This window comes from Sciurus carolinensis, chromosome 2, assembly GCF_902686445.1.
Source record: "Sciurus carolinensis chromosome 2, mSciCar1.2, whole genome shotgun sequence".
Lineage (NCBI taxonomy): Eukaryota > Metazoa > Chordata > Mammalia > Rodentia > Sciuridae > Sciurus > Sciurus carolinensis.
In genome coordinates, this window is record NC_062214.1 from 79,947,089 (window position 1) to 79,955,943 (window position 8,855).

General features: G+C 38.4%; 1 non-coding gene across 1 annotated transcript; it reads right to left on the reverse strand.

The window, feature by feature from the left end:
* Positions 1-6,719: 6,719 nt before the first annotated feature.
* Trnai-uau (transfer RNA isoleucine (anticodon UAU)) lies at positions 6,720-6,793 on the reverse strand. Its single transcript has one exon. It is a non-coding gene; the product is annotated as a tRNA-Ile (tRNA).
* Positions 6,794-8,855: the final 2,062 nt, after the last annotated feature.

The window sequence follows — 8,855 nt, forward strand, 5'->3', positions numbered from 1 at the left end:
AATGGATTCTGTAGACCCACTCTGAGGTTCTTTCTCCTACATGCATATTTGGTCATACTTGTTAACTGGAAGAATCCTTGCACTAACTTCCTGACCCATGAAGAGAGGACTATTACTAGGGAGAGCCAAGGAGAGCCCTTAGAACTATCCTTCTGTAATAAAATAACATCCCAAAAGGAATACTGCATCCCTATAGGAATTTCAAAGATTAGTGCCACCTTCGAAGATTTGATACATGCAAGATTAACAATGCTTATCACACTGCTACTTAATTCCTGTATTCAACTAGTGGCAAAACTAGATGGGGACTCTGCTTAAAGCATCTGATCCAGATATGGTGTCTTTGCCAGATCAAATCAATACAGTCCTACCATCTAGTATACAGCCTTTCATCCAGCAAATCATTTTTTCCTCATATCAGTTAGCAAGGAAAATAAGAGGCAACATTCTTTTAACCTATAAGGAACTACAATACATCTTTACAGTGTTACCTCAAGGTCACATAATCTCTCATACTCTGTCACAGTGTAGGGTACTTGATCACCCAGACATTCCTTAAAACATTACTCTTATCCACCACAATGATAACATCATGCTAATTAGCTTGGTGAAAAGGGAGTAGCAGATATTTCAAATGCCTTTTTATGGCACATGCATCCCAGACACACCAAAATTCAGTGAAAGGACTATTGATGTATCCCCACATAGCACTGGTTTTCAACCAGAGGTGATTTTTTACCTACAAGGGGACATTTGGCAGGCAATGCCTAGAAACATTTTTAGTTGTCACAGCTGAAGGTGGGCAGATTAGTGGCTAACTGGAATCTACTGGGTAGAGACCAAGAATCTGCTGAACATCTTGCAATACCTAACCGTTGGGGTAAGGGTGAGGCTCAGGCCCAGGACCAAGGTTTGAGGATCTGGCAATTGAATGAAGATGCCAGACATAGTGGGAATAGTCAGGCCCTCAAGCCATTTTATTTAAAAAAAAAATTTATAACTTTATTTTATTTATTTGGCTTTAATTTTTATGTGGTGCTGAGGAGCAAACCCAGTGCCTCACACATGCTAGGCAAGCACTCCACCACTGAGCCACAACCCCAACCTTAAAGTCATTTGCATAGGACCTTTTTATGTTCAATTCAAACAACAAAGGCACACTTCCCACAGATTACATAAGAGGGGCACATGCTCACAAGTTTATGTTTATTACCTTGAGTATACATGCCAAATTAGAATATTCTGACCTTGACTAACCATAACATTACTAGTTCCCAGCCCTGGCTACACACAAAAAACCATAAAACATAACATAGTCCATCAGAAGTCTCAGCAAGGGAGCCTAATTACAGCCACTTTGGGCCTGCCCCAATACAAAGACAGCTCCTTGCAGCCAAAAAAAGGACCAAGACCAAAATATCAAGATTGAGGTGGAGGATTCCTACTATAAGTGATAATGAAAGACAAATTTCTGCACTTTGCACATCCCAACACTAATAAAAATACATGTGTACCATATTGGGATGTATTTTGCTGGCCCGTTTACTGAAAAACCATTTCCTAGAAAATAAAAAGTTTCTGCAACAATTCAAGTCTTATAATCCAGAAGATCCAATCTGTCTGTTGCAAGTAAGGATGCTATGTGGACCCTCTGACAAACCCCATAAGGGATCCAAATAGGGATCCAAAGTACAGAATCCAAGGATTTCGGTGTAATGAATGCCATGTTTTCCTCTTTGGAAAGAGCACTAGATTCTAGTAAAAGTAGTCTCTCTTTTTTTCTTTTTCTTTTCTTTTATTTATTTTTACAGACTGTATTTTGATTCATTGTACACAAATGGGGTACATCATTTAGTTTCTAATGGTATGTGTAGATTCATACCATCTGTGTAATCATACATGTACATAGGGTAATGATGTCTGTCTCATTCCACCATTTTTCATAATCCCCCTCCCTCTTATTTCCCTCTACATAATCTAAAATTCCTGCATTCTTCTCTCACCCCCCCCCCCACTTCTATTATATAACATCATCCACTTATCAGGGAAAACATTTGACTTTGGTTTTTTGGAATTGGCTTATTTCACTTAGCATGCTATTCTCCAATTCTATCCATTTATCTTCAAATGCCATAATATTATTATTCTTTATGTCTGAATAATACTCCATTGTGTATATATACCACAGTTTCTTTATCCATTCATCTGCTGAAGGGCATCTAGTTTGGTTCCACAATCTAGCTATTGTGAATTGAGCACAAAACAATTCTGAGCAGGAAAAATGAAGCAGGAGGTATCACAATGCCAGACCTTAAACTATACTACAGAGCAATAGTAACAAAAATAGCATGGTATTGGCATCAAAATAGACAGGCAGATCAATGGTACATAATAGAAGACACAGAGACAAACCCACATAAATACAGTTACCTCATACTAGACAAGGGAGTCAAAAACTTACAATGGAGAAAAGATAGCCTGTTCAAAAAATGGTGCTGGGAAAACTAGAAATCCATATACAGTAAAATGAAATTAAATCTCTCTCTCTCTCACCTGCACAAAACTCAACTCAAAATGGATCAATGACTTAGGAATTAGACCAGAGACATTGCACCAAATAGAAGACAAAGTAGGCCCAAATCTTCATCATGTTGGCTTAGGATCAGACTTCCTTAACAAGACTCCCAAAGCACAAGAAATCAAAACAAGAACCAATAAATGGGATGAACTCAAACTAAAAAGTTTTTTCTCAGCAAAGGATACAATCAATAATATGAAAAGAGAGCCTACAGAGTGAGAGAAAATCTTTTCCACACGCACTTCAAATGATAGAGCACTAATCTCCAAAATTTATAAAGAACTTTCAAAACTTTACACCAAAAATACAAAGAACCCAATCAATAAATGGGTCAAGGAACTGGACAGACACTTTACAGAAGAAGACATAGGCGATTAATAAATATATGAAAAAGTGTTCAACATCTCTAGTAATTACAGAAATGCAAATTAAAACAACTCTAAGATTTCATCTTACCCCAATTAGAATGGCTATTAACAAGAACACAAACAATGAACCCCAGAGGGAGATGACCTAGAAAGTGCTTTGGCAAAGCTTACGCGACTGCGAATCCATGTCAGCTATCTTCTTACTTCTGTCCTCCCTCACTTGGAGCTTCGTGAGATCGGGTATGACTCAGAACAAGTGGATGGGATCCTATACACAGTGCTGGAGGCAAATCACATACTGGATTGAGCACCAGACCATATATACATATGGTCTGGTGTATATATATATATATATATATATATATATATATATATTCTCTTCTTTTTTCAGACTGTGTACTGTGTATACTCTTTTCTACACTTCTCTATTTTTCTCTTGCCCTCCCTTCTCTTCTCTTTTCTCTTCCTCCCAACACACACAAAAAAACTTCTTTCTCCCTCTCTCTGTCACCTTTATGCCTTATGTCAAGAATCTTTGAGTAAATCCTGGATCTTAATCATTCTACTGTTTATTCAGTTACAGTGTAGACAGAGAAACCAGTTAAATAGACTTTCAAGAGTCCAGGGAAAGAAAAGCAAGAGTCACAAAGCTAGGTGACCAGAAAGCTGTAATTTTCATGACCTAGGTACTTGGCCTATTTTATATCCTTTCTGAAATGGTTCATATTCATTTTGGTTAAGTCAGTCAACAAGTACTAGGTCCAATATACCTGGTGTTTCTTGATAAATTATGAAGTATTCATGTTTTCAGTCTACCAAGTTTCTAACAATCTAGTTGGAAACACAAGACACCAAGTTACCTAACTATACACCGAATTATATGGTATGTACATATGAGTGGTACAAACATGACCTAGAAATAGGGGAAGGGAACTCAAGGAAGGCATCACTCCAGAAATGGAACCTAAACTAAGGTTTAAAGAATGAGCACAACCATACTGTTAATGCCTGTTGTCCTTAGGTGGTAGGATTATGGTTGATATTTTTTCTTCTTCCTATCTTCCTGCCTTTTTCAAATTTTCTATAATAAACTTGTTATTCTTAAAAAAAAAAAAAAAAGAACACAAACAATGATGAATGTTGGCATGGATGTGGGGGAAAAGGCACACTTTGTCATTGCTGGTGGAGTTGCAAATTGGTGCAGCCACTCTGGAAAGCAGTGTGGATAATCCTCAGAAAACTTGGAATGGACCCACCTTTTGAACCAATTATCCCACTCCTCCTTGGTTTATAACCAAAGGACTTAAAATTAGCATACTACAGTAAAGATAGTCTTGATGACATCAAGTTTGATATAATCAGAACTGCCCATCATGAACTGCCATAAGATCAGTTATGCATACCAGTAAGCCATTGTTAATTAAAAGTGGTATGTGAAAGATCAGGCTTAAGTAGGTCAAGAAGACACAAGGAAGTTGCATGAGCGAGTGGCTCAGACCCTAGGACCTCAGGAGGATTTTCCTGTAACAACTTGTTGGAGAAAAAGAAACTTAGGCTTGGTTTAAAGATGGGTCTGCACAACAGCTTGGCAACAGTTGGAAACCCATTCAAAAGTGGCTCTGAAATAAAATGGTGAGAGGCAATCCTTTGGGTAGTATATCTGGACGTCCACTTTACCTGGTAGGAATCGTTAGCTGAAGTAGAGATCTACTGTGGTTTCTGGGTAGTGATGAATGGCTTTACCTAGTGCTCAGAGACTTGGAAAGAATAATATTGGAATACTGGTAACAAGGAAATCTAAGGAAAAAGTAAGTGAGTGAACATCTCAAAATTGATGAATAAAATGAGAATTTTTGTGTCCCATGTCTTAGTGCAGGGAATCCAACAAACAGCAAGCCCTCGATAATCAGGTGGTTAAGAAGACCCATTCTGTGGATGTTGGTCAGTTTATTTATTCAGTGACACCAGTCCCTGTTCAGTGGGCCCAGGTATTACTAACCACTGTGACAGGGGTGAGGCTATCCATGGAATCAACAACGTGCACCTTCTTCTCCAAAGCTGAAATCCCAGGCTGCCAACAGGGGCTCTAACACTGGGCCTCTAAAATGGTACCAATCCTCAGGATACTGGGGTCATGTTGATTACATTGGACTCTTTCGTCATGATTTGTCCTCATTAGAATAAATACTTTTTTTCTTTCAGTATATAAACATGGCTCTGCAGCATCACCACCTGTGGGCCTAAGACATATCATAATCCTATGATTCATTATCATCTTATGTCATATGATGTTGCTTCCTACTAAATATCCATTTAGAAACAAAAGAAGCAAGCTCATACTATTGACTAATTTTGTCACATACCCTATCATCTGAGAAAAGTGAACCGGTAGATTTGTGGAATAACTGACTGAAGCCATAATTGGAGTGAAACAATGCCCTTAAAAATAAAATGCTGTCCTATAAAATGGAGTGAATGCTTTGAATCAATGACCAACAGATGGTGCTGTTTCTCTTACAGCCGAAATATCCAGATTCTGGGAACTTTCAGACTGACCCATGTATAAAATTTAGTTTCCTTTCTCCATACCTTAGAATCTCCTGGTTTAAAGGTCTTTGATCCTGTGTTACTTTTGGTTCTTCTCTAACGAAAAGCTCTTGGATGCAGGTAGTTTAACTGAAAGGTGATCCCAGTGAGCATAAGCAGGAAAAGAGGAAAGTGAATCAGAGAAAATGTGGATAAAGATGAACAGGTGACTCCTGTGGCAACTGAAGCTCAGTCTCAAGAAGAACCCTCAAGAAACAGTGTGGAACAAGCTTTAGAATTGTCCTTTGGAGGATAGGAAAGCAAGGCATATGCCCCTGAACTCCAATCCACAGGACAGTAGCTCCCTGACATTTCTGAGCTGTACTTTCTTTTGCAGCATGCCCCAGAAAGAAGGGAGAAGAGGGGGAACTGTCATTATGTAATAAACTCTATTGCAACTGTGGGCAAACTCAGATGGACTGAGGGGACACAGAGAGGCATCTACTACATCATTTACTACAGTTTCCAGCTGTATGGATGGTATGCTTTAGTCAGCCAAGTATATAGCAATAATACCATTGACTGAGAAGTTGAAACAGTCACCTGACTACTTTGGGGTCCCCATACCACTGAAACAACATACAGAGGAGGGATTACAACACTGGATGAAGTGATTGGTTCAAATTAACAAGGAGAATTTGAATTGCAACTATAAAATGAGGGCATGGAAGGCCTTATCAAGAACCCAGAGAATTATTGGAGCATCATTTTTTTTCTTCCAGCTACAGTAGAAAAGGTTAAAAAAAAAAAAGCAGTGAAGACAAAATGATAAAGGCAAAACCACTAAGAACTCAGATCCGTCAAGAACAACAACTTGTGTCACCACCTAGATAAAGGACTTCAACCAAAGTGTTGACTAAGGACAATGGGAGAAAGGAATGAGCAGTGACAGAAGGAAGTGATAAGTATCAATTATGCCCTTATGCCAGTTAAAGAAATGCATTTCTATTTTGATATTAATATTAATCGATTATTTTCCCCTTTCAGTACTAATTTGTACAAAGGTCAATAATATCTAACTTAATCAATTAGTTCATATGTCACTAAACCATGGTTTAATGGGAAAGACTGTGAATTTCCCTGACATACTGGACTTTAAGACAGAATGATAATGAATCTCACCCATGCTGAGGAGACCATAAAGGGCATCTTCATTTTTGTAGCATATAGCTGTGTCTTTCTTTTTTTGGGGGGTGCTGGGGATCGAACCCAGGGCCTTGTACTTATAAGGCAAGCACTCTACCAATTGAGCTACCTCCCCAGCCCCTAACCATGTCTTGTTAGAAGCATAAAGTTGTAATATCGGAGGTAAACATGTGGAATGGCAAAAGGTATAAACCATTAACACTTATTTGCCTGTTTGTTCTTAAATCCATCTCTGATTTTCCAATTCTGTTCCAAGTCTCAAGGAACTACATTTCCCAGGATTCCTTGACAAGTGGCTTGTAGGTAAGTTTGCCCAATGGGAGGCCCTAGCTGAACACCTGGTATGGAACTATAGCAGCAAAGAGGCCTCAGGGAATTTCTCACTCCCTCCTCAGGCAGTATTTCCAGTAGTGGCTATGCTTCTCCCTGTCTCTCACTACACACTCCCTTCCTTCAGAATTCAAGTTCCCTGTCATGGTCCTAGCTCTTAGGCAATGCTGATTTGAGGTTCTGGTAATAGTACCTCTAATGTCCTTCCATTACTAAAAGTAGTAGCAGCTGTGTAATGTTGCTAATCTGTAGTTTATTTCATTGTCTATGATTTGGCTCTCAACTGTTTCATCAACTTGCTTAAGTAATAACCTGAATTAAAATTCCTCTGCTTTTCAGATCTAATGTAGATGATGTTTTATCAATGATCCTGATATCTAACATTAATTCTGTGCCTGGTCTGGTTCTGTGGGATGTTTATAGCCCACTGGTGGCATCCTTGGCACCCTAAGCAGGATCTAAGTCAGTAGTCATCATTTCAGTAGTGAATATAGGCAGAATGAAGTACCAACAATGAGAGTTAAAGTCATTAAAACATCAGGTGGGTGAGAGGAGTATATTATTCAATCTCTCATTAGCCCTATTAATTTCACAATCCTATAGACCTACACTATCCAATACAGTAACCTAGCACATGTAACCATAGAGCAACTGAAATGTGGTTAGTCTGAATTAATATTTGCATTAAATGTAAATTGCATACCAGACTTCAAAGACTGAGCATGAAAAATAAGTAAACTATCACAATAATTTCTATAATAATTACATATTGATGCTATTTGGGGTATATTAGGCTAAATAAACTATCAATAAAATTAACTCCTCTTGTTCCTTTTTGCTTTTTTAATGTAGCTACTAGAAAAATTATAATTACACACATGGGCCACATTATATTTCTACTGGACAGCGACTGCTTTAGATGCCAAATGGCCTTTTAAAATGTAGCAAAGACTGGTAATGAAAGGAGTTGCAATTAGCTGAATAATGGTCCCCAAAGATATCCAGGTCCTTGGAACTTATGAGTGTTACCTTATATGGTCACTGGGAATTCATGGTGTAATTATATTAAGGATCTTGAGATTAGGGAGATTATCATGGATTATCCAGGTGGATCTTAACTATAAATCACAAGCAGAAGGCAGAGGGACATTTGACACAGAAAACAAGATGTGAAACAGTCAATGTGAGAACTTAAGCAAGATTCCATGCTCCAGGCTTCAAATATGGAAGAGGGGGGCCTAGCCAAGGTATGCAGGAAATGCAACTTTAGAAGCTGGAAAAGGCAAGGAAACAGATTCTTCCCTAGAGCTTACAGAGGGAATGTGGCCCTACCAACACCTTGATTCTGGTCCATTGAAACCAGCTCAGACTTCTGATATCCAGAACTATAAGGGGTTAGGGGAATACAAACCTGCAGATGGTCCTGAGTTTGATCTTACCTGCCACCCCCCCCCAAAAAAAGAGTGTTTAGTGTCACTCAATTTGTCATAATTTCTTATAGTAGTCATAAGAAATTAATAAAGGAACCAATAGTTCTTTGGTACTTTATGTACCTATATTTTACAAGTGTTATCTCATTAAATCTTTATAACTCTGTTAGATAGGTATTTTGGAAATGACCAATCCAAGATGTAGAGAGTCTAAGGAACTTGCTCCAGGTCTTCTATTTAGTAAAAGGCAGAATCTAGATTCAAGTCAAGGACCATGTGACTACAAATCCCATGCCTTTCCATTATTTTGCACAAGATTCCTCATCTCTCTGGGTTTTGGTTTCTGCACTTTTCTTCCATTACTCTGACCCTTGAAGTCACATGTAACAAATGAGTCAGGATGTTGAATTATCATTT